This window comes from Fundulus heteroclitus, chromosome 9 (assembly GCF_011125445.2).
Source record: "Fundulus heteroclitus isolate FHET01 chromosome 9, MU-UCD_Fhet_4.1, whole genome shotgun sequence".
NCBI classification, from domain to species: Eukaryota; Metazoa; Chordata; class Actinopteri; order Cyprinodontiformes; family Fundulidae; genus Fundulus; species Fundulus heteroclitus.
In genome coordinates this window covers 2631857-2657974 of record NC_046369.1, presented here as the reverse complement: position 1 = coordinate 2657974, position 26118 = coordinate 2631857, and the positions used below count along the sequence as shown (strand labels likewise).

The window sequence follows — 26118 nt, the reverse complement described above, 5'->3', positions numbered from 1 at the left end:
GGACATGTGTTGGTGATCATCACCTATACATGACTTAAGCAGCATCACTGATTCAGGAAAGAAACGGTGCCAATTATTTGTGCTTCTGTAACTTTGTAAAACAAACCAAAGCAGGCAGAGACATTTCTCACACAGTCACAGGCACTGACAGCGATAATTAATACTCTGAAAAAGGATCAGCACCTTAAAAACCGACAAGGGAGAATAATACCTGTTTCTGTACTGAACCACTTTTGTGTCGACATGCTAACTATCCATACGGCCCCAAACTGCACAAAGTACCTTTTTAGTCTCTCCTGACTTTCCCTTTGTAGCTCCTCCTAATCTTTGGGTTTTGCTTCTGAAGCCTGAAGTCAATAATGGCTTGTCTTTGGCAATAAATACTTAAACTTGGCATAACTGTAACAAGTGGTCATTTCATATGGTTCTGTTCTTCAGTTCAACAGTTCAACACCATTTCTGAGTAAATCCACATTCATCTTTTTTTCCCCCTAACCCAAATTAGCCAACATGACAATTCACGCTGACAGCCATCCATTCTGGGACATAACATTTCCGGCTTAATGGTCCTGCCCTGTAATCCATCATCCTCCTTTCAAAGGCAACGCAGTGTAAAAATGAAGCCATGCTGTTCTAAAGTCAGGGTTTCACTGCAGTGCGGCGCTACGCTAACACGCTAATAAGTGCAGGATGGAACTGAAACGCAGAATGCAACTTTAATCGGTCGAAGAGCCCTGCAGCACAAGCATCTCCTCCAGCTACAGCGTACGGGTGCGGACGTCTGCGCGGAAAGTGATGCTCAGCAGCTTCGTTCTGAAGAGATGCAAACAGGGTTTGTCCTTAATGTAGCACGACCCTGACTCTAGAATTAAAATGCTCTTAAAGAAAGACAAAATGACAAGATTCTGCCCGTTTCTCCCCCTCTCACTCGGGACCGGAAACCCTTCATACGCGGCGGGAAAGGTGAGAGGCATGCAGACACGCTGCCTGGTACATGCGTATAAAAACAGAAGGCCTGCAGGACAACATCACTCCTCACTCACTCTGCGTCTGCACTCACACCTGAGCTCCCTGTGAGCTCATCAAAGTAAAAGGTTCAGACCTCCAATTGAATTCAGTCAAACGTCCAGCTTCATGAAGCGCTTTTTTTAGGGAGCTTACCTTGCCGTGATGTCATGGCTGTCATTATGACAGGCGCAGAGGTCCTGTTATCTGATTGGACGCCCACTGCGGTCCATGCCAGCGTTACATCCAAAGCAGAGAGAAGAAAGTACGCCTCAGAGTGATGGAGGTTCAACGTTTCTGGGTTTTTTTTCTGCATTCGTCTTGGTTTTGACTGAAGCTCGTTGCCTTTTTTCAGCCTGAGCTTTGACCCAGGTCCCAGATCCTAAAGTCTTCTTTAACCAGAAGGGTCAGTCCTGTTGTTTCTTTTTAGCCTAGATTTGATCTTCTCCCTATGTCCACAGTTATTGTCCATGTCCTCCATCTTTCTTACCTTTCTCTCCTAATTAGGGTCCGAACCCGCCCTCACACCTTCCCACTTCCTCTCTTCAGCCGGCTCAGGCCTTTCCTCCTCCTCACCGCCCCATTCTTGGAGTTCCTAGCCCAGCCTCAGCTCTCCCTCTCTCCCTGCCTTCCCTCCAGCCTCCCTGCCGGCTGCCCCTCTCCTCTGCCTCCCTCGGTCCCAGCCTTCTGCTCAGTGTTCAAGGGGAGAGCCAGCTAGGAATGCTGTGGCTCTAGACGTTTTGTCCAAGCCCTAGGTCTCTTTCACTGAGGCAAGATTAGTTCATACAAAAACTCAACAATACACCACTGAAAGCCATTGTTGATATTCAACATTTTTCACATAGCGGAGCAGAATAGACAATGCGGCAGCAGGGAAAGCCCGAAGCGGACTAGGAGGGTTGATGGCTGATGGTATCTTAGCCGAGCGAGGCCTTAATCCCCTCTATACACACACGCTCACAACTATACACACCCTCAACAGCCTGGAGACAGCAAAATCAATACTGCTTGCTACGTCTGTGTGTGTGGATCAGTGGGCGGACGAATGTGATAGGAGGAAATAAAGAGAGTGGCGCAGTTTGTGCCTGGTCTGGGACAGTCAAACTCCACAACCATTCAGTCTCTGACACTGAGAGGTTCTCGGTTTATTTCGCATAGAATTACAGAAGCAACACTTATCTTCAAACTATTGCAAAATAAGAAATATGGGTGATTTTGTATGTTAATCGAAATCTACAGCTGCACAAATTGTTTCTGCCATATCAACATGTGTAAAATCATGCTTTATTGCAATATTTGGTATATTAGCCACCGCGTGCTGATAATATCTTTAACCATCCGGACTGATACTTACTCTCATTTATGTCTTTCAATGATGCATAATCCTGTGATATATAATTTGATGACCACGAGCCTGTAGATCATGAAGACTGTGATCAATGTGAGAAGAACGAGGTTTATTTAGACATCACCAAACCAAAATTATAATATTAACCAAAAATAATATAAATGTTGCATATTTTCCTTACTAGTCTGTCAGGCAATCGTGTTCAGCCTACATAGTTGTTTAAAAAGTGAAAAAAACACCATTGTTTGTTGAAAGTTATTTCACCTCAGCACAAAAAAGTTGTTGGAAATTGCTATAAAAGCTATTCAGCACTATACAAAGTGAAGAATCAGCCATGGTACGGATGTATTTACGGCACACGGGTGCACGACATTAAGAAGATAAGTAATATGCAATAATATTGGTGAATCACACGATAACAATGTGACCTGCAATAAAGAAATAAATAATGTTTTTCTGCTTTGGGTGCAAAAGTAAACTCCAGATAATAAGCTATCTATGCATCTACTGGAAATAAAAAAATCCCCACTTAAAAAGACAATAAACGATAATCATATATGTCTATTCTATTTACATCTAAACAAAATGTTTGCTTTTGCTTTTCTTACCAGCATCAGCTGTTTTGGCAGTGAAACATTTTAGTGGTAGTTTTTCAACAACTTTATCACCTTGGCACCTTTTTACCTTCTAATTATTTGTATGCCACATAAATAAGGGTCGGCAAATATATCACAGACATAGAGCCTGAATACGTGACACTTAAACAATTAGATAACACTTATAGCAGCTCAGGTAGTTCTTGGCAAATGCACGTTGCATTCAGTGATATTGCGATAACAAAACATTTGCGATGTATTGTGCAGCTTTAATTAATGGGAACACTTTAATTGGTTTAGTACATCACATGGAACTGAAAAAGGTTTATATCCTGATTGAGAAGCTTCAGCCGTAAATTTCCTCTTTTCAAAACAGTTTGCCGCCATTGGGCTTCATTTTCACAGTGTGCAAAAAAAGAAAGAAGAAATTCAGCAAAGGTCTAGATATGGAGTCAAATCCTGGAGGGCAGCCTCTATACGTGACGGGTACGCTGTACCGCTATGCCAACAGTGGTATATTTGGATTGCATTACGTATGCAACTCAGTTTAATCAGATTTTTTTTCTTACAATGCAAATTTGTCAAAAATAAACTAGTAAATTAAACAGTTTATTAATTTGCGAGCAGCCCACTGCGCCCCAAGGGGATGGGTTAAATGCAGAGAACAAATTTCATTGGAATGTGTGCTGTAATGACAACACAGATTATTATTGTTGTTATTATTATTGTTTATGTTATGTAAGTTTTGAGATATTTACATAGCAATCCCTCAGCCTGAGCAAGCATTTGGTGACAGTGGGAGGAAACAACTTCCTTGCAACAGAAAACCACATCCAGCAGGATCACTCTGAACTGAGTGTATCTGTCGATTTTTTTTTTGGATTTGCAATTTAAATCACAAGAAAAGAAGCTTAAAAAAAAACATAATTAAAATGTATAAAGTGTCATCTTACCAAACTCAGCTTTAAACCACCTTTGAATAACGTTTGCGTCTGCAGTGTAGGAAATAAATAGTTATGTTTTCATCCTTTGCCTAAGACACAGTTTGAAGCCCATTTCATTCTGTGCTTTTTTAAGTGCAGCAGCTTTAGTAGATTTTCAAAGGTCGGCCGAACCTCAACATAAATCGTATTTCTGAACATTATTACATGCAGCAGTGAATAAAATGGTAAAAACCATTTGACCTGCTCTAGAGCATTGACTCACAAGCAGCGTGCAGGATGTAGACCCGATGTGAGGCATTTCTCTACGCTTCCATTTATGATTGCAGCTGGTTAATGTAATGAACGCCACATGATGTAAAAACTCTTAAATCATGTCACTGCAGCCGAATCATTTCATAAAACATGATTAAAAGTGTCGTGTAACATTGGGAGCAGCCGTGTCAGAGCGAGACATGTTAATTGTGCACTAATGATATATAATGAATGTCATCAGCCCCGAGGCTTTGGCTAACGAGCTAAATGAACTGGCACTAATGGGTCTGTTAGCTTATCTTAGCACTAACATTAGCTAGCATAATGAAGGGTTTGTCGCCTGGTGACAGCGACCAATGACTCTGATTGGCACGGTGGTTTCCAGAGGTGTCATATTACAATTAGAGGCTTCTTTTAAGAAGCCTTTTGACATCGACAACAAGCAAACAAAAGCGACGAAGGCATTCCCCGCTCATCAAAACACGGCAAGGAAAATAAAGTACTCAAAAAGTTATTTGCCCTCTCCTTGCAGCGCTCCCGCTCTTCACCTGGACTCCAGATCCAAATCCAAATCCAGCTTCCGGGCTTTTCCTGGACCCCGAAGTTTGCGAGGTAGCAGAGAATAAGAGGAGGAAGAAGAGGAGGACAAGAAGGATGGAGGCTGGGGCCCCTTCTTTCTCTCACTCTCCCTTTTGACCAGCTGACAGGTGATTGATGGCTATCTCTTCAGTCTCACAAAGAGCAGCTTTAGCATGGCTAAAACAATGTACAGTAGAGTGAGGCAAACACTAAATTACATGTTACGCCCCTCCCAGTACTCCACTCTCACCCGCCTTTCTTTACCTTTCACTCTCAGTCTCCCACTCCACTCGCGTTCAGCCGAACACGACGGCAGGCAAACAAAACAAAACAAAAAGTATGCTTTTTGTCCCTCCTGTGGGCCCTTCAGCGGTGCGGCTTGACAGCTTCTTTAGCGGGGAGACACACAAAAGGCCTGACAGTGAGAGAGAGAGAGAGAGAGAGAGAGAGTGAGAGAGAGAGAGAGAGAAGCGAAACGCACAGAGGCGCACACCAGCTACACACCGCAATACTACAATTCCTTTAAGGCACTGACCTTCGAGGAGCCGCGGTGCCGTTGTTTGGGAGGTGTGTGTCTGGGTGTGAGAAAGAGAGAAAGTTAGAGAGAGGTGTGAACTGTAAATTGAAAGAATATTTCAGGGGAAGTGTGCAACGAGAGCCTTGCTCTTCATCTTCATCTTCATCTTCATCGCAAGTCCTAGGCATGGAGGGACAGAATAGGTAATTTACACTTCCTTTATATGAGTGTTGCAAAGAATTATCCATATAAGCAGGACGTCAGTTTAAACCTGAAAATGGTCAGAAATCTTTATAAAAAAGTTTTTTTTATTGCTTTTTTAGCTTAAGATTTCACACTTTACTTAATTGAAATGTCAAGTTATTTCATTCTAATTATTAAAAGGCACCTGATGTTGCAAATGGTTTGTGTTGTACTTTGCACCATAATGCATTAAAGACCTGCTGTTGCTGGATCAACCCTCCAGACCACTCAGAACTTCTGGTTCTGGTCCACTCTGCAAACCCAGAACCAGAACCAGACATGGAGAAGCAGCATTTAGTTCCTATGCTCCACAAATCTAGAACAAACGTCCAGAAAACTGCAAAGTAGTTCCTTTAAATCAAGACTGAAAGCCCTCCTGTTTAGAGCTGCTTTCTGCCATAATACCAGCAACACTGACCCACTTATTTGATGTGTATTGATGTTTTCACTTGATACGATTGCTACTGGTCTCGCAACCGGAGACCATTTCAATCTGTTCGATGTTTTTATGTTTTCATGACGTAAAGCGCTTTGAACCGCCTTGCTGCTGAAATGCGCTACAAATAAACTTGACTTGTTTACTTGTCATTTTTTTGACCGTTCTCCCAGAAGCACATTTGTGAGGTCAGACACCGATGTTGGGTGAGAAGGCTCGGCTGGCAGATTTCACTCCAATTGATTTAAAAAATGTGTTCGATCAGGTTAAGTTCAAGACTCTGCTTAAACAAGTCAAGTTCTTTCACACCAAACTCTTGCATTCGTTTCTTTGTGAATATTTCTTCATGTAGGAGCAAGAAAGTGCCACCCTGAAACTCTTCCCATGCCCAAAAGGTCTCACTGTGTGGCTGCATTAAAAGTTTATTTCACTACAACTGAGAGATATGTCCCAACTCCTGAAAATCAGGCATGCACCATAATCTCCTCTGCACCAAACTCTTCACATGTAGCCGTTCTTCTGGCAACTGCCAAACCCAAATGTCTGCATTCCCCAGGAATACCATACCTTCACCACTTGAAGAATATATATACCGCAGTCATACAAGTTTCACCAGATAAGTCCTGATTTTTGCAAAGTTTATTGAACAAGAAAGGAAATTTATGATCTCTTGCTGTACTTTACCTTTATAGATGTATGTGTATAAGCGGTATTTAACTGAAAAAAAGTATGACAGCTGATCTTTAATAAAGCAATAGCTGTCTGTACGGCCGTATAGAGATGAAATGACCACAGACTGCCCCCCCCCCCCCCCCCACTCGCTTTTTTCCCTGTCTCTCCCCTTCTTGGGCAACAATCTGGTCTCTAATTGTTCATTCATAGTGTGAATCGTTAAACGGGGGGGCCCTAGCCTGGCGCTAAGATAATGACTCGCTCTGTGTCGTTAGCTAGCAAGGCTAAATTACTGCTACAGCTCGGCAGGGAGTTACCATGGAAATAGGCCACAATGAGAGTGATTAGTCTAGTGTCTTTCTCCAAACAGACGTTTCCAGCACCGACCACAGAAATTCTTGCTCACCTTCCTCCCCCTGCGTCCGCACACACCTCAGACGCTGCTCTGTTATCGGCAGGACGGGTTTACTTAGCTCGCCTGTTTGATTCAAGGAGAATTAGCACCAAGCTACGTGAATAAAGACGTGAATTAATATTTGCCGACTGTCTGATTGCACGGCGTGGAGGTTTCAGAAACAGATACGGAAGGATTTATGAGCCTCTGAATTAGGATATCGGTTTCATTTTCAGTTTTATTTTTGCCTGTTGTGTCAACAGACACTTTAACATGCTTCTTTCTTGCCAGGAGTCTCTATGACAACCTTTGTCAATTACAGAGGCGCACTGCGTGATCCTTTGCAGGGGATCTTCCCCTTTTGTACTGAGGCAATGAGTTGTGCTAAGTTTTTAGTCTTTTGTTGCTCTCTCTCTCTCTCTTCTGAGGCTTTTAAATACATTTTTTTTTTTTTTTTTTTTTTTTTTTTTACAAACTGGGATACTCTTGTACGTCCTTTTAATCGTTTTAGAATCTCTCCATCTGAACCCTCTCCTATTGTTGCTCTGTTTGCTGACTCCTTTGTTGGGTACTCTTCATCGCCATCTCTTCCACTCTCCCTCTCTGTTGCTAAACAGACTCCGTGCAGGTGTGTTTATATAAATGTGCGTGCGTGCGTGCGCATGTTTGCTCATCCACATTTGAGGATCCTCGGGGTGACTGAGTGGCACTTTGCTGATAACCAACAGGAGAGTATTCGGACCACTTCCTGTTGGCCTTTCTCCCAAATGAGGCAACACAGGAGGAGAGGAAGACCGCGGAGGGGATAATCTGTCTCAGTGTGAGGCTGCCGGTGGAAAAAAAAAAAAACTAAAATAGGCATCATTACCTGGTCTGCCGCTGGCATCGACGGAGAGATCGGAGCACACAGGTCCGCCGTCTGTAACGGGTTCAGTTTCAAAAAACGTGTTTCTTCCAAACGCCACCATTCAAGGATTTTCTGTTTCAATTTTTAGTCCAATTCAAACGTATAAACACGAAATCTTACAAAAAAAAATACAGCGGCGCTTTCCACAGAAGTCAAACTTTAAATATGTGTGTCAAAATTGCAACGACAAACCACATGTAATATAAATACAAAGCGCTGTGAAAAAGTATTTGGCCCTGAGTTGCCTACATATGTGTATGTTGGTGTGTGTGAACGCTGTGTGGATAAATGAATGAGACATGAAGTATAAAAGCAGCTTGAGTTGTCAGAATGACTACAAAATGCTGCATACAGGCCATTTACCTTGTTTGTTTTTTATCTGTGGGTAACTCTAATAATCAAAACAGAGATTACTAAACGGATAAATTCAAAACTTGATGTACTTAAAAAATAAATAAAATTACTTTAGTGTTACCGTGTTAATCTTTTTGCATAAAAAAGAAAAAAAACATACCTATTTTAACAACTTAGTTTTAGAAATGAAGGTTCTGTAACAAAATAGAGACATTTTCCAGACTCCAATACAGATTTGATATTTTATCAACAGTGTATAAAACCTGTAGAAAACCCCAGGAAATGGGAGAACATATCGGTTATTACCATTATAAATACATGCTTCGTAATGCAACAGTAATTTGATACCTATTACAAACATTCACAATGAAGTTTAAATCATACACTATTTTTCTAGGATTCCCCCATTCCCCTTTAACACAAATTTTGTGCATTTGTGTTCATGAACACTTAAATACCGCTTTCTAATTAATAGCTTTTTAGTAAGTAATATGGGCATTTTACTCCTCAAATAATGACTTGTTTTGTCAACATTATCCTCATTGATTAGCTATAAAATGATGAAGCTGTTAAAAGTATGTATGTATGTATGTATGCATGTATGTATGTATCCAATTAAAAAAGTGAATAACCAAAAATTGGTCAGCTATCTGTTTATGTATCTTTTTTAAACTATACCCTGACTAATTAAGAATTAGTCAGGGTATACAGAGATCTGTAAAAAATCAGCTGAAGCTCAGCTTATCTTGACCTCTTAGGAAGATTTTTCAGTCAAATGCTGTAAGACCGCCATTAGGCGGTAAAGCTGTTAAAAACTTTTCCTCGGTGAGAATACACATCTGTGTTTATATATTTTGTCTGATGAGTAAAATAAGCTAAATGTCAAGTGTTTACCTATAATTAAATTGCTTTCTTTTGCAGACATGAGTAAACTCTGCAGGATTAAACTCAGTCAGTTGAGGAATGAAAGCACCATGTTGGAGCTAATTCACAATGCTGAAGAGTCATTTCTGCTCTTCTACTGATGAAATAAAACTTTAGAGTCACAGAATCGTATTACTCATACAAAAAACAGGTTTTATCAAAATAAACCAGATGAAAAACAGTTGATTTTATTGTGAATTTATTTTTCATGCTGTCTTGAGGTTTTAAAACAAAGGAGAAGTTAAAAGTATTACAACAGGGGTAAAAAAAATAGTCTCAGGTTCAAAGAAACTAGATTGCATAAGATCCTTTCCATATTTATATGAACAAAATATTCAGTACACCCCCCCCCCCTTCCCAGTTTTATTACTGACCTGTCGCTTTGTCGCCTGTCCTTAATGTTGTTCACTAATGTCCTCTAGCAAATGTTTGAGGCCGTTATAGAACAACTATATTTATTAAGATGAAATTACTCATAGATTGCCTCTTTTTGCTAAATAGGTGACTTTAATTGCACTGAATTTTTTGTGCAACATTTGTGGTTTCTTTCACCACAAATGTTGCACCACTTTGTGTTGTTCTACTGCACAATATCCCCACAAATTCATTGGAGTTTGTAATTAGAATGTGACAAAAAGTGACAAAGGTCAAGCGGTATGAATACTTTTGCAGGGGCACTCTAAAATCAAGAATCAACCACCTTTATTGCCATTATGTAATCAAAATGATTATTTAACGGTGGTGAGACACACGGCTCAGAATTCATACAGATTCACACATAACACACAGAAACAAACAAAACAATAAATCATACATATACATACAATATATACTTTAAAGTGATTTATTTTAGATTATGATCTCCAAATACAGTTTTTAAGAGAACAAATTAAAATAACAATTAAGCATGTTTGAGCAACACATGCCCATACGTTGAAAGGAAAGCCAAGAGTCATCAAAATCTCTGTTTATGACTTCCGTTTCCGGGGATTTAAACTTGCCTCTGCTGTTTCACAAGCTCATCCTGTCACATGCATACATCACGTTTCATTAGTTTAATGTATGTTAGTAACTATTAAAAACTTTGTATGTAGAATGTGAGTTTTGTTTAAGATGTTGCAGGCTTTCTTACGCAGAACCGTTCAGGACCGCTTCAGTTAATTACTGTCAGTTCCTGGTTATTGTCCTCTACTTTCTAACAATCTTTAACACACCCAGGCCCACGCTAATGCTCTTAACACACATTACTAGCACTAATCCTCATCTCCAAGCTAAAGGCATTGTTTCTGGACAAGGGAGTTGGACTGTAGCTCTGACAGCAGGTGCTAAAGCTGCTCTAACAGCGACTAACACCGCCCAGAGCCTGGTAAGACAGGAAACACTGGGAGGGGATATTTACCTACTTACAGACAGAACCCACATGCATTGTGCACACTGGCTGAATCGCAGACGAGCATGCATACAGAAAGTCTACGACTTTCAAACAAAAGGCAACACGCTGAACAGTGGAGATGATCGTTAGGTTACATCTACATAACAGTGAATCACTGCAGGGAAACAACAGGGCTTCCTTAACCCACGGGGAGACATGCTGTTTGCCTCCAGGACGACGGACCGTGGCTGGCCGGGTTTGTGTCTGCTAAATAAGACATTTATCATCCTAACAGCTTCAACTAAAGTGGTTCACTGTGCAGTTAACAAAAACTTTAAAAGGGGGGTTGATCTTTTAAAAGGAGGTTAGATTGCAAAAATGTTATGTCTGATAAAAAATGTAGTATCTAATGAGGATTTGTTTTCCTTAAACTTGTAGCAACTAAAAATTTAGCATAGCAAAAAGCCCTTAAGTTTGGAACTAACAGTCAACAAAATATAATAATATATAGTGGTTTTAAAATGGCGGCAGTAGGCTGAGCTCAGAGGCTCTTCTTGTTTGTTATGTTTTTGTTCACGTTATCACCACTCCAAGCTCTTCCAAACCTTCCCGACACCGCAGTCCAGCCAGTAAGCCGCTCTTCGTTTAGAGCCGACTGAACCGAGGCAGCAGAGAGGAGAAGAGTGGAAGGCTCTTGATGCACAGCGGCAAAAGTGATCGGGAGCTTCTGCTCCCCCGACCTGGAATATCTGGCAGTTAGGTTCAGATCTTTTAAACTGGTTAAAGTTCAGCTCTGTGATCATTACTGCAACATACATTCAGCCTAAAGCTAACAAAAAAAATTACTCCTGGAGCAACTTTATTATCTCACCAGTAGTTAGATGAACAGCAACCCAGAGGCAGCTGTGATCATAGCTGGAGACTTTAATCCTGAAATTCCACAAATGTGTTAAGTTTCCGACCAGGGACAACAGTTTGTTAGATCAGGTCTACTGCAACGTCCCAGGAGCATTTAAGGGTGCAGCAGCTCCTCCATTGTGACCATCAGATCACATCTCTGTGTACAAAGTACTGATCTACAGAACCAGACCTGTTGTCAGAACTATTCAGGTTTGGACGGAAGAGGCTTGCTCAGCCTCACAGGATAGTTTTGAACACACAGACTGGGGAATCTTTGAAGAGGACACTGATCTGGAAGAAAACACATAATCTGTGGATAATCAGAATGTTTCCTAACCATAAACCATGGATAGATAGACAGCTCAGCGCGGTCCCTGCTGAAGATCCAGGATGCAGCGTTCCATGCAGGAGACGGACCGGCCTACAGCAGGGCTGGAAGCGAACTGAAAAATGGCATCCAGAAGGCAAAGCACAGATAAAAGCAGTGCATCAAGGACCATTTCAGCAACAGCAGCCCACTGCAGCCTGCAGGCACAGCGAGCAGCAGCTCAGCAAAGACCCAGCTCTTCCTGACACCCTAAACAGATTCTTTTTTTTTTACATGCCTTGACTCTCCAAGCACATGAATAAGGTCAGTATCCACAAGGCTACAGGCCCAAACACGGTGTCGGGTTCGGACGCTAAAATCCTGTACTGACCAACAACCATGCCTCAGTGATTACTGTCCTGTAGCTCTGACCCCTGTCTTCATGAAGTGCTTCAAGAGGATTCTCCTGCAACACATCAAGGACGCCATGTCTGCCGGCCACGAAGGAAGCCGTTCTGGATCTCCTGCAGTATCCCAAAATCTAAGTTAGGATGCTATTTGTGGACTTCAGCACAACCTTTCACACCGTGCCCCAAGACATGTTGGCCCTGAAGCTCCACAACCTGGGACTATCTACACCGCTCTCCTCCTGGATCAGTGACTTCCTCGCCAACAGACTACAGGGGGTGAGGATTGGGAAACACATCTGCTCCACTGATCTTTAATACCGGCACTCCTCAGGGTTGTGTCCTCAGTCCTGCTCTATTCACCCCCTTCATACACGACTGCTCTGCTGTCCACCTCACAAACACGGTTGTGAAGTTTGCGAACGACACCACTTTGGTGGGTCTCAGATCCAGAGAGCCAGAGGTTCGCAATCTCACACAGTGGTGCTCCAGGAACAACCACATCCTGAACACCAGCAAGACCAAGGAGGTCATATTGGACCACAGGAGGTCCAGGAAGACTGAACATGATCCTCACTGCATACTAGGAGGTGGTGGAGCTTAACAGCATAAACCTCCTGGGCATTCACATCTCCTCCAACCTCTCCTGGACTGTGAACACCTCCCACATGGTGAAGAAGGCCCAACCACAGCTCTTTTTTCTCAGTGAAAAAATTACTGTTAAAAAATGTTAATAGAACAACATTAGAAAGCATTTTGTGTCCCACCGTAACTGTGTGGTATGGGAGCGCATGAGAGGAAAGATGTGACACGGGTGGTGAGGACAACACAGGGGCATTGTGGGATGCCGTCTACAGGACCTAGATAAAGTTTATGCTGTAGAAGTCCAGAAAAAGGCCAGAAGTATTGTCAGATCCCACTTCAATCAGGGAAATGATCCAGAAACATTAAATTAAAACCTACCAGAATTAAAATAGCATATTTTCCAGACCTGTAAAGTTATATTACGGTAACACATAAAGCTTCTTGATACACACACACACACATACATATATATATATATATATATATATATATATATATATATATATATATATATATATATATATATATATATATATCGCCCGGTGAATGCTGGAGATAGGCACCAGCAACCCCCGCGACCCCATGAGGGATTAAGCGGCTTAGAAAATGGATGGATGGATGTATATATTTATATATATATATATATATATATATATATATATATATATATATATATATATATATATATATATATATATATATATATATAATAGGCAATATTGTTTGAAACAGATGACCAGGAGACGGCCAGGAAAGGTTCTCTTTGTGATATTTTGATTATTTCTTTTGCTTCCCAATGATGTTACAGATGCAAGCTGTGTGTTTGAGGTGTTGCCAAACCACATCCAAAGTTTTGCCTCATTTTAACATAAATGTGAATTAGAAGAACCTGCCACAGCCAGGACATCTTCATCTGAGCTTTTTAAGGTTGTTTAAAGGCATTATCATATATATATATATATATATATATATATATATATATATATATATATATATATATGTGTGTGTGTGTGTATTTATTTATTTTTTTAAAGGCATAGTAATGATAGTGATGGTTTCATCACTTACAATTTGGATGTCCAATAGGATTTAGATTTTCTCATCACTTAAACTTATTTATTGTAAAGACTTTTGTTCTCTTTTTTACTAAAATCTGCTAATTGTTTGATTTTTATACTAAAATTGGTGTCAAACAACCATTAAAAAACAACAACATTGAAAAATTGTCTAAAATAAAACCTGCTAGGTATGACAAGTGACGACATGTAAGAAGTTTTACTTCAAATCAAGTACAACAAAAACCACTTGGTATAATTGGGAAAATCCTAGCAATATACTAATCAATGTTTGTTTAAATGTGGTCAAACATGAGAACATGAACACATATCCTTCAACTGAACTTCTTTTCTGTTTCTGAACAGACCTTTTCAATCTTCTCACAACTAAAAGGGGACCTCTTTGATTTGTGAATGTGCTTTTTAATTATATTTGAACTGGGATTCCTAAGGGACCAAAGCTTACCCCTGCTGATACGTGGCATAAAGTAATTATTCAAAAGTCGTCATACAATTAATTCACTTTCTTAACATTTTTCCCTGCATAAAACCTACCACTACTACACATTTAAAAGGTTAATGCTTATGAATAGGTTTTACATGTCATAAAATGCCTTAGATGTATAACCTTAGACATCTGAAACATTTCTTCTTGTTGGTTCATAATAAAGAAAACATTTCCTTCCGCTCTATTTTTTTCCTCAGAGCTCATACTCAAAAATAAAATGACATAATTGTAGGCAGAAAAAAAATTCCAATTCTAAAGATATATTAAAATGAATTTAGAGCAACAAGAAGAAGATTAGTGCACAACCAAGCCTGGAATGTATTTGTTGCCCCAAACGTCTTTGAGAAATATCTCCCATTCCCTTTAACAATTTAACGACTGTTAAATAAAACTGATGACTGGTTTCTCCACCTGAAAAAGAATAAAACAATAATAATTTTTCGCCCCCGCTGGGCTTCTCGATGGATTAACATATTCTCATTGTGCCTCTTATCTTTACCTTTGAGAAGAATCAGAAAGCTGTTCTAATTTCTGTTTTTTTGTCCGGAGGTCAAATGAATTCTTCGGGGTGAAACTATCAATCAACATATTGATTAGCTCTAATTAGGATCAATCCCACTGTGTGCAGCTCAGCAGATGAAGTCTGCTCGGCGTGTCTGAGCGTCCATGCGTGCATTTGCTTTCATACGTATGTGTGTGTGTGTGCGTTTGCCGGTATACATTCTTTTGAGCGTGTGTGTACGTGTGCCTTTGTCTTGGCTGTCACCCTGAAGGTTATCTCCGCGGTGGCAGCATCGTCAGGCGACAGCCCCGTCCCACGATGCCAAGCGGGACGTCAAACTGTCCTTCCAGCCACGGGAGTTTCACACACGGGCGCACGGTCGCGCACACGCCGGTGTGGAGGTGTTGGTGGGGAGTGTGTGCGCGCATCATTGCTGCAGAAGGGCTGCTGAGACTTTGATAAGCTATCACATGTCCCAGGTGATGGCCTCTAACAGCGCATCAGTCCAAAAAGCACCGCCTGACAACCGAATCAAACACACCCAGACCAAACGTCCTGGCAACCCAAACCAAACAAACGCAAACTGACAATATATAAAATGCATACGTTTCTCTGAGTTGCACCCTTCGAAACAGAGGGGCCTTTCATCTCTCACCGGTTGCCCGAAAAGGAAACATCTGCGATAAGGAAGGGTATTTTAAGGGGCCCACAATGTTGGACCGCAGAGCCACTGGAGGGCCTGGTAGCACACAAAGCCTCTTGTGATACTGAGCTTTCACAGCAGTCACTATCAGAATAATGCTGTTTCAAAGACGACCTGTCAATCAACTTATATGATCGGTTTGGATGTTTTTAAGTCATTGACTCCTGCCGTTGTCATCATACGCTCACACAGTGACATATGATGTTCATATTGTTATGAATAATCCCTTTTTCTCATCTCAACAGCATCTGTTTGGGAATACAAAATTAAATCAGGATCCAGGGTACAGCCCTCATTAAAATTGCAGGAAAAAAGTATAGATGCAGTAAATATAAATTACAAATATAAAAAATAACTATCACAATTTAGATTTTTCAGCATCCACATTCCATTTTGGCTTGATTTGAGGTTATGTTTTTTTTTTGTGTGTAAGTCTAAATTCCTATTTTTTAATGGAGAAGGACACCAGACAGCTAGATGTGTATTTTCTAACTCTTTTGGCTGCCGTGTGACTTCATGCTGCTCTCTAATTGGTTACAGCTCTCTGCCAACCAGCCAATCACACCTTTTTTGTGTCATTCTTCATCCATTCTGATCAATTCATCATACCTGTTAATCAGCTTAGGCGCAAATGTCACTCACACATGTTGCGAAACGAAGAGTCAGACCACGACAATAAAAAGACAGGAGGCAATAGCAGCAATGAAAGAAAATCCTGTCACTTATTTATAAAATAATAACTTTAAAAGGCTTTCGACTGAGTGAAAAAAACGTAGCTAAAGAGTTTTGGACATGGCCGACCAGACTTAAAAATCCAGCAGCAGGCAAGTGACCGAGGATTTATTCATGTTCAGGTAGAGTTTATTGTGTGTGTTCTTGTACTTGCAGCTGAGCGAGAACATTGTTTGCTCGTTTTACTTGAAAAGTGAGGACTTTAATGTAAAGTGAGGACCTTTTTTGGGCTAAGGGTTAGGTTTAGCACTATGGTGTCAATTAGGTTTCGGTTTAGGTCGGGGTCTGTGGAAGACAAGGCGCCGTCCTTACTATGTATATTAAGAAAGTGCATGAGAGTACACCATGTATCCTCTGATTTCCTTAGACAAAAGCAACAAAAAAAATAGTTTGCTCAATGGCAATTTTCATGGACTAGAAATAGAAAAAACAGAAGGTATCGCTTGGAGTTTTTTAGCGTCATATCCGTAGTTATCCAAATGGTTCTAACCTGTTACCACTGACCTGTCAGATCTTACCAACACTAGGCTTCAGACTTGGTGCAGTATTCTCAGCTTTGAAAACTTTGCCTTGACATTTCTAGTTATCCCGCAAAAAAATGTACTTCCATCTTCATTCCACAAATGATATTGAAAACCTTCACTTCATGTTATATGCTTGGAGACCATATTGGATGTTAATCACACGACTGATTTGAGAACTCTGCCTTTCATTCTGAATGGAAACACAGAATGTTTACCTGAAAACTGCAGCCAGGATGCAGCATTAAGCAAAATCAATACAACAATTTTTTTCTGCAGATATTGGATTTCATGGCGCTGTGTTCGGTTCTTTGTCAGCGAAAACAAAATCTCTTGTGGTCCTTGTAATTACGGCAGGTTGTGCTGGTGGTGGTGGTGAGACAAATCAAAGAGAAAGCCTTTAACAAACCATTGCTTAACGAGGAGTACCAATTATTTGATCCATGTAGCAGAACGCTGAGGCTTTTTCTTTTCTGCAGAGAGGTCTGGATTTGTGAAGAACCTGATTAGTGCAAACATTAAGGAAACCAAATTAAGATTAAACTGTGAAGAAATTTAGATACTAACTATAAAGCAAATAAGTGCAACTACAAACCAGAACTAACAGAAAAATAGGGTAAGATACCCCAAAGATACAATACCTTGTAGAATTGCCACTCGATCGGTTTTCACATTTTATCATGTTATAACCACAAAACTCAATGCATTTTATTAGGATTTTATGTGATAGACCAACTCCTAGTAGCTTGCATTTGTAAAGTAGGAGGAATAACACATGCTTCTTTTGTACTAACAAAAATCAAAAAGGTGTAGCATTCATGTCCACCCCATTTATTCTAATATGCCTAAATTAAATCCCGTGCAACCAACTGCTTCCAGAAGTCGCCTAGTAAGAGAGTCCAGATGTGTAGAGTCAAAGCTCAGGATGAATTCTGAGATGACATTGGTAGTGGGGAAAAAAAACAGCATAATGAAGAACGAGAAACACAGCCAGGTCAGGGAGAAAGTTGTGAAGAGGGTTAAAGCAGGGTTAGGTTATAGAGAATATAACCAGGCGTTGAACACAGTGATGGCAGCATCAGGCTGCCATCATATATATATATATATATATATATATATATATATATATATATATATATATATATATATATATATATATATATATATATATATATATATATATATAGAGAGAGAGAGAGAGAGAGAGAGAGAGAGAGAGAGAGATAGGAGGATATCTCATTAAAAATGTATGCGACAATTAGAATTTCATTTGTAATTACAAAAACTGGAAATCAAGTAAAATCTTTTCACTTTCACATCACAATAATGTGCCGCATCGTGTTGGTCTGTCACTATAAATCCTAATGAAATACGCCACAGGTGGTTGAGAAGGTGACAACATGTAGAAAGATTTTGTCAAAATGTCGAACGTGTTTGTCAAAAGAGAACTAATCGGACAAACTTTCTGCTAAAGGGCCGTCCTAAGAATTCCATAATATGGTTGTAAATTAATATATTGTTAAAACTAGCGTAATAAAAAAAAATGTTGGATTCAATGAACAAACGTTTACATCCGTAAAACAGCGTCTAGAATTAGGCTTTTTGACTTGCTGGTAACATTAAATAATGTTTAATACATTGTGAGTCACTGACTTTAACTGTACAGTTTTTTTTTTTGTAGGTTTTTAAAACATAATAAAAGAAGCTTTAATCGTATAAAGACCACGATCCTATGGTGAGATGATGCAAACATGGTAACTAGATAAAACTCAGTGAATTACTAAAGAAAGAAGAGCCATCTGTATACAACACACACACACACACACACACACACACAGACGGACTCACACCTCTCGCCTTGTACAATTACAGAATTACAGCATCTTGGAAATGAGACATGACAAAGAAAACCTGCTTGCTGTGTCGAGCGCTGTGTTTTCTTTAACTCTCTGCGTCTCACACACACTCACACACAAAGCCCTCCCATAATGAAGCGTTTTTCCCGTGTCTGCCATGTCAGCGACACAGGCTCCATTACCTGACCTGTCACCACGCCGTCCAAGTGACGGCCTGTCACATACTGTTTGGTTGCCACGGTGACAGACACCGAAATCCACGTGATCGGGCCGCGCCAAGCTCTGATTGGTTCACCTGTTTCAAACTGTGCAGCGCCGTGTACGGGCATCCGGCGCACAAAAAGTGCACACACTGTCATGAATGAGGTTAAGGGTGAATGTTTTCCTTACATGAATGATAAAAAAAAAAAGTCTTGACTTTTTTTTTCTGAGAGATTGTTGATGCAATTCTAATGATGTGAATCAGCAAAACAGAAGAAATGTGAAGAGACAATTTAGCAGAAGACTGTGTGGGATGTGCATTAGCTATAATATTACTATAAAAAGCTGTTGTGTTTAAAATAGGTCAATAAATGGACCAGTCCCAGTGATATAATGTGTTTATTAGAGCCTATGTTAGTTTGTTTCGTCAAAAATAACCAGAATAGATCTCTGTCTATTTTCACACTATTGATCTGCAAACTTAAGTCTTGATTTTTCAGATAAAAAAATCACTGATGAATAACTCAAGATAAAGATCTTGTATTTGAGCTGTAGTGACGTTCTTTAATAATGGTTTAAGAAATGTTTTATTACTGTTTGGTAAGTTTGCTGTAAAAAAACAAACAACTCATGACTTTGGCTTCGAGAGCTATCACAGGACAACTTTGGATATAAGCAGACTTGTTAAAAAAAATTTGTTTTTCAACATCTTAATGCTGGAGTTGAAAAGCTACACTTTAAAATAGGTCCACATTTTAAACGGAAATCAACACTTTATACCACGTCTGCAATGACTTTATTAAATTTCAGAAAGACCAGTTAAAAATAAGGGACCCTTCTGTCTGATCAATTAAGTTTTTATATGTTTTATTATCGTATCAGTTCATATTCAGGCCGAGCTCCACGTGACACGCACGACTTTCCAGTTAGACTTAGACTTAGACAACTTTATTGTCATTTTGTACGTACAGAGTGCATACAGAACGAAATTTCGTTGCATACAGCTTACGACAGTGTAATGGGATTGCAGGTGGAATAAGGCAACATTATAATACAATATAAAGCACAGCAGTGATCAGATGTAACAGTGCAGGAGAAAAAGTTATGCTTGGAGTTTAGATCAATCCATCTTCACGAACTGCAGCTAATCAACTAGAGCAAGAGGTATGTTGCAACCCTGCAAAGGTTGTAAAATCCCTCTGAGGGCAACACAGACACACACCACCAAGCACACACGCACGCATGATGAGAATGAGTAAAGACAGAAAAACCCAAAAGTAGGGATTCGAACCCAGGACCTTCTCATTGCCACCAACTGTGCCGGCATGCAGCCCTGTTTGTGTAAAATAAAAGGGGAGGCACAGAAAAGCGACTGAGACCCAGAGCACAGAGAGAGAAGAGTTATGGTCCTATTCCTCTGAGCTATAAAGTCGCTATTGTGTGTTTTTCCTCACAGCCGGGAGAAAGTAAGAGTAATTGATTTCATTGTGTCCTGGTGTCAGATCATCTGTCGTCTATCATCGTCAGATCCATCTTTCTGCTTCTCTATCCACCCTTTCCAATCCGTCTCTCTCTCTCTCTTTTCTTGTTTGTTCTGCTAATTTACTTTATTGCCCTGATAGCTCCCCACCGTCTGCGGCGAAAACAATTATTCCCCCTCCGTCGCTCTCCCGCTTCTCCATCATCATCATTTGCTCTGCCTCTTTAGCAGAGAGCACTAATTGGTGCTCAGGCTTCACTGCTGCACTCCTGTCTCTGGCTTTTCAAAACTTTCTCAAGGCTTCTCACATTTCGTTGCGTCAAGATATCTTTATTTTTTTTGGAAAAACTAGAGTTCAAGTGAAGCATTTTTTAAAGAAGATTTACAGCAAACTTGGACTAATTACAAAAACGGGTGTTGCGCTACCTGCGGTTTCATTTGATTGACATACATTATCTCTGCCAAGGCCTGACGAATCAATTCAAGAGAGAATATTTTTGATTAAAATGCTACCTTTGAAATTTTCAGAATACATGGTTTTAGTGACAAATTCCGTACGAATATTGCTCCGGTTCTGCAATATTAGAACATTTTTAGTCTAGATTGCAACGCTAGTTAGAAAGAATCAGTACAATTGATTAAATAGTAATCAGCAAAATGAACTTTGGTGACAAATCTACCAAAGGTGACAGGATGTGTTTATGTTCTGTTAGGTCTAATTACACCTTTTACAACAGATGTCAGGTATGCGGGTCTGTGTCGAGGTTGCTGGTGGCCGTGTGGTGCATTCTCGCATTTTTCCAGCAGGGTGTGACAGGTGGACAGCCGCACAGGTGTTTGTGCTCCTCACCTGATCAGAGGACCACAGGAAAGGGGTCAGAGCATCAGCTCACCCAGAGCAGTACCTTCGCTCCATGTCTCTCCGGGTTCCTTGTTCCCATCCAACCTCCATTGTCTCCTCTCCAGGTACCGCTGCCATCCAGAACCTACACTGCAAAAAGGGAACTAAAGGTAAATAACATTTTCTTAAAATTATTATATTTTTCCTTGATTTGAGCAACTAAATAAGACTATTTGCCGATGGAATTAGTATTTCTACCCATAAAATAAGATAATTAGATATCCTGCATTTGAAATAAGATGATTGAGATGATTTGTTCTTAATTTAAGTCCAAAAATCTTATTCCATTGGCAAATCATCTTATTTACCTGCTCAAATCAAGGGAAAATACACAAATTTCAAGAAAGTTTGACTTACTTTTAGTTATCTTTTTGCAGTGTAGCTTGTTTCCCACTATCACATCCTGAGAAGATCCTCCATTCATGCTCCTGTTCTGAATCCCGAGAGCCGTCCTGGCATCTCTGGTTACCTTTGTCTCCGCTGGCATCCTGTGACCATCACCAGACCATCGTAACTTGTCCGCCCTCCAACGGCCACCACCACCACCACCACACGCCGATAACCTGGCAGCCACAGCCTGTAGTCGCCTCTGCTGGACTCCTCTCTTCAACCTATGCGTAGGTCAGCCTCTGCTTCACCGAAGCCCCTGGTCATATCAAGACCCACATTTTTATTTACTGCTTGTCTGCGGGTTTGCTGTCTCAGGGTTGAAATGGAAAACATGAACATGGCAACAGATTTCATTGTCTGTCAGCTGTTCTCACAGCATCTGTGCTGGCACAGATTCCCAGTTCATTTTATGAGGCAAGGCAAGGCAAGGCAAGTTTATTTATATAGCACGTTTCAGTACAGAGACAATGCAAAGTGCTTTACATGATTAAAATATAGGAAAATAAAACAGAATAAAAGCCAGTAGGAATAAAATGTAGAAACAGAATAAAACATGGGAAAATAGAAACTCAAAGCAAATTTGGACTACAAACTTAAACTAATGATGTTTCAGTAGAGCTATTTAACTAGAGCAGTCCTAAACAAATGTGTTTTTAATCTTGATTTAAAGGAACTCAGGCTTTCCGCACTTTTACAGTTTTCTGGAAGTTTGTTCCAGATCAGTGGAGCATAGGAACTAAATGCTGCTTCTCCATGTCTGGTTCTGGTTCTGGTTCTGGTTCTGGTTCTGGTTCTGGTTCTGCAGAGCAGGCTGGAGCCAGAAGACCTGAGTGGTCTGGAGGGTTGATGCCCTGATAACAAGTCTGTGATGTATTTAGGTGCTAAGCCATTCAGGGATTTATAGACTAACAGAAGGATTTATAGAGATAAAGCTTACATATATATATATATATATATATATATATATAGATATAGATAGATAGATAGATAGATAGATAGATAGATAGATAGATAGATAGATAGATAGATAGATAGATAGATAGATAGATAGATAGTACATTTAGTGTTATTGGTGTACATCATTTTGAGCAAACTGTAGCAATCAGATCATTTTTCTGTAATGCAAGGATGAAAGGAAAGGCGTGAAGGAAGGGGACGAGGCCAGCAACGATGTCCGATTCAGAGACAGAGGCACTGAGGAAGAGACAGGAGGCCGAGCTGGAGGTACCAGAGATGAAGATGTGGAGTGAAGAGGATGGATTGGATCAGAAATGAGAACATCAGAGGGAAAGCTCATGTTAGATGTGTTGGAGATAAAGCCAGGGAGGCCAGAGACGAGATGGTTTGGACATGTACAGAGGCGGGATGGTGTTAGAAGGATGCTGAGGTTGGATTCCTAGAAGAAGACCAAGGAGGAGATTTATGGAATCTAATTTATTTATTTAGTGAAATAAGACGTGAAATAAGCTGGTGTGAGAGAGGAGGATGGAGAAGATGGAGTTAGATGGACACGTATAACTAGCTGTGGTGACCTCTGACAGTGAAAAGCTGAAAAGAAGAAGAACACAGAGCTAAACCTAAATATGCAGCCAGAAACTGGGTTTATTGATACATATCCGATAATGTACCATTTTACACAATAAAAACCAACAACAACAGCAACTGTTTGTTGTGAGAACACATAGTTTCACATTTCTTGATTTTAAAGTCTAATTTCTCATTTGGAAGCACGGGTAAAATGTAACGAGTGTTACTGTATTGATAATGAAACTTTAAGAAGAAGAGTTGCTATAGTAGAAGCACTAAAAGTTACCAAAGTTACTAAAAATATAAAGTTACTTTACCATTTAAAGACATTCTCCTTGCAACAATGCACAGGTTTTTCTCTGTTTGAAGAGCTTAAGGCTCAGCAGCTTTTGCTAGTAAAAACACCAAAAGTTACCAAAGTTACTAAAATGAAAAGTTACTCTACCATTAAAAGACATTTTCCCTGCAACATGCACAATTTTTCCTGTTTGTAGAGCTTAAGGCTCAGCAGCTCTCTACTAGTAAAAACACCAAAAGTTACCAAAGTTAATAAAATGAAAAGTTACTTTACCATTAAAAGACATTTTCCCGGCAACATGCACAGATTTTTCTCTGTAGACATTAAGGCACAGCAGCTCTCAGCTAGTACAAACCAAAAACGTTACTAAATTTACTAAAAATAGAAGTTAATATACCATTAAAAGACATTTTCCCTGCAACATTTACAGGTTTTTCTCTGTTTGTTGAGCTTAAGGCTCAGCAGCTCTCTCACAGATTTTATCCCCCGGTGTTTTTATGATCCAAAACTGCTTTCAGGGTTTTTCCACCTCTAACCGAACCACTTTACCTGAGCAACATCCTGCACCTCATCTCTGCTGACCTTGAAAGGGAAAAAACAGTGAAAGACGAGTGTCATAAACAAACTTTGGTAGGTTATGTAAACCTAGAATCTCTTAGCTGAGAATTTATCGATGGAAAACAAAACAAAAAAAAGCGAACATGAAGCTTGAGTTGAAGAAAATTTGTTTTCAACAGACCAGAGTACCACGCCGCATGTTTTTTTAATTTTTTTTTTATTAGATAATCTTTCAGCACCTGTTTAGATACATGAAGAACTTCTTTTCAACGATAAACTAAATTTGCAATTAGGACTTCCATTATGCTGAATTAATGCATCATGATTTGCATGAAAACAATAATTTGTATGAAACTAAACTCCGTTGCACGCGGCTGTCAGCTAGTCCCTCTGTCTGGCTGCAGACAGGATAGCATTACATTGTCAGCAGCAATTTAACTCTCATCTGTCTTCACTAATTATTGTCACATTCATCAGATTCATCAAGAGGGGCTCTCACAGGGATTGCACCATTCGCCGTTAATACAACATCAGCTGCTATTAGGACCGGGAAAGCTGAGAGGTGACTGTGTGTCTGTCGCTAATTAGACCAAGCTGTGTGATTAATTATACAGTCCGCCTTTTTTTTTTTTTTTTTTACTCCAGGGCCTGAGGATGAGGAGGCTGATGGGAAGGAAAATAGCTGTGGAAAAGGAAGAGCGAGAGGGAAAAAAAAAAAGATGAAGGTGAAGACGTGAAAGGAAGAAAGAAAAAGGTGGAGGAAACGGGAAGGTTTTTTTGGGGGGAGGAAATCGGCGTATGATAGAGAGGAGAGTTCACAAATTCTAGACTGAGAGCGAAGGAGAGAGGGAGCGGAGCGGAGAGGTGAAGTGTTTTGTCATGAACCCTCAGAGTAATTCCCACCTGACAAAGAGGCCTTGAATCAGGGGGGAAATTGCAACTTGTCACCCAGCAAATAAACTGCCCTGATAACTGATTAATAACGCACACCTGGGACAGCTGCACGCAGCCGCTCGCACACACTCAAATGCAGATGTAGGCGCACGCTGGGGCACACTTGGAAACGGCGTAAGAGGCGACACACTGCAGATTTCCGTGCAAAATCAAAATCAAAGCCCGCGCGTGCACACGCTGACGGAGGCTCACACAATCATGCACATTCACGCTTTGGAAAGTCAGCCAAATTCAAAAACTCACACACTTCATCAATCATCCGCCATTCACAAGTAAGTAGCATAATTTATCCTTATAGTTAGGAACAAATAATGTTGTTTTTTTTAAGCTGTCGTAAACATCATGAACCCAAAGAGGAGCATTCAGGGTGGATTTAAAGCTCTCCGACAAAAAATGTTCATAATTACGTGATTGTTCAATGCAGTTAATAATAATTCTGTATTTTAAACACATAAGTTTGCGTTGTTGTGGCTTTTAAATCTCGAGTGGAAAGTTGAAAGTGGAGGGAAACCAGTCTGATGTAAAGCTAAAGATTAAATGTATTTATTTATGAAGTTCCTCAACGTCTAAGAATACAAATCAAAAGGAATTCAAAATCAAGGGTTGGGTCGAGCTTATATCTTAAATCTGTCAGATGTGGGACATAATAAACATAAACAAAGGCCAGGTTAAGATCAAAACAGGCTTTAATTTAATGGTGTCACAAAATATATATGCCAATCAATACACTTCAGTTCATGGACAGTTAAGAAGCAGACAGATTAGTAGTGAAAAAACAGGAAGTAATACAATTTTTCTGCATGCAGAAACTATTTTTGGGGGTTAGGTTCTCGCTTATTGAAAGAAGAGTTCACTGCGTCTGCACTGTCAGCATGGTCCCAAAAATCCAACAGCAACCCAGAAACACTCATGGGTTCAAGCGCTCTGTGAGCCAAGACTCAGTTCTGGGGCTCCACAATATCAGGAACTCATGCAAGTCCAATACTGGTTGAAAAAAAACCCACATTTCCTTGGAGCTTCTCTTGCCTTTCCATCATCAAACTGTCCCCACTGCGCTCTGTGATCTTTAGGATCCGGGTCCCTAAATTACACATCCATGAATTTTATATTACAATCATCAAAAGGAACAAGTGCAGAAGAAGTCCATCCAAATGATGAAATGTTTTAACTATTTTTATCCACTAAATACT

At 40.1% G+C, this 26118-nt stretch overlaps 1 long non-coding RNA gene across 4 annotated transcripts in view; it reads right to left on the bottom strand.

The window, feature by feature from the left end:
- The window catches only part of LOC105936977, a 233363-nt gene that overhangs the window by 112403 nt on the left and 94842 nt on the right, over positions 1-26118 (bottom strand). The window contains exon 1 of one of the 4 annotated variants that reach the window (XR_004931646.1): positions 4989-5006. The exons of 1 other annotated variant lie outside the window; for it this stretch is intronic. This is a non-coding gene — a long non-coding RNA (uncharacterized LOC105936977). Of the gene's footprint in view, positions 1-1161; positions 1669-4693; positions 4711-4988; positions 5007-26118 lie in introns of those variants that run through there. 2 more of the 4 variants (XR_004931647.1, XR_002429108.2) reach the window with 2 other exon arrangements.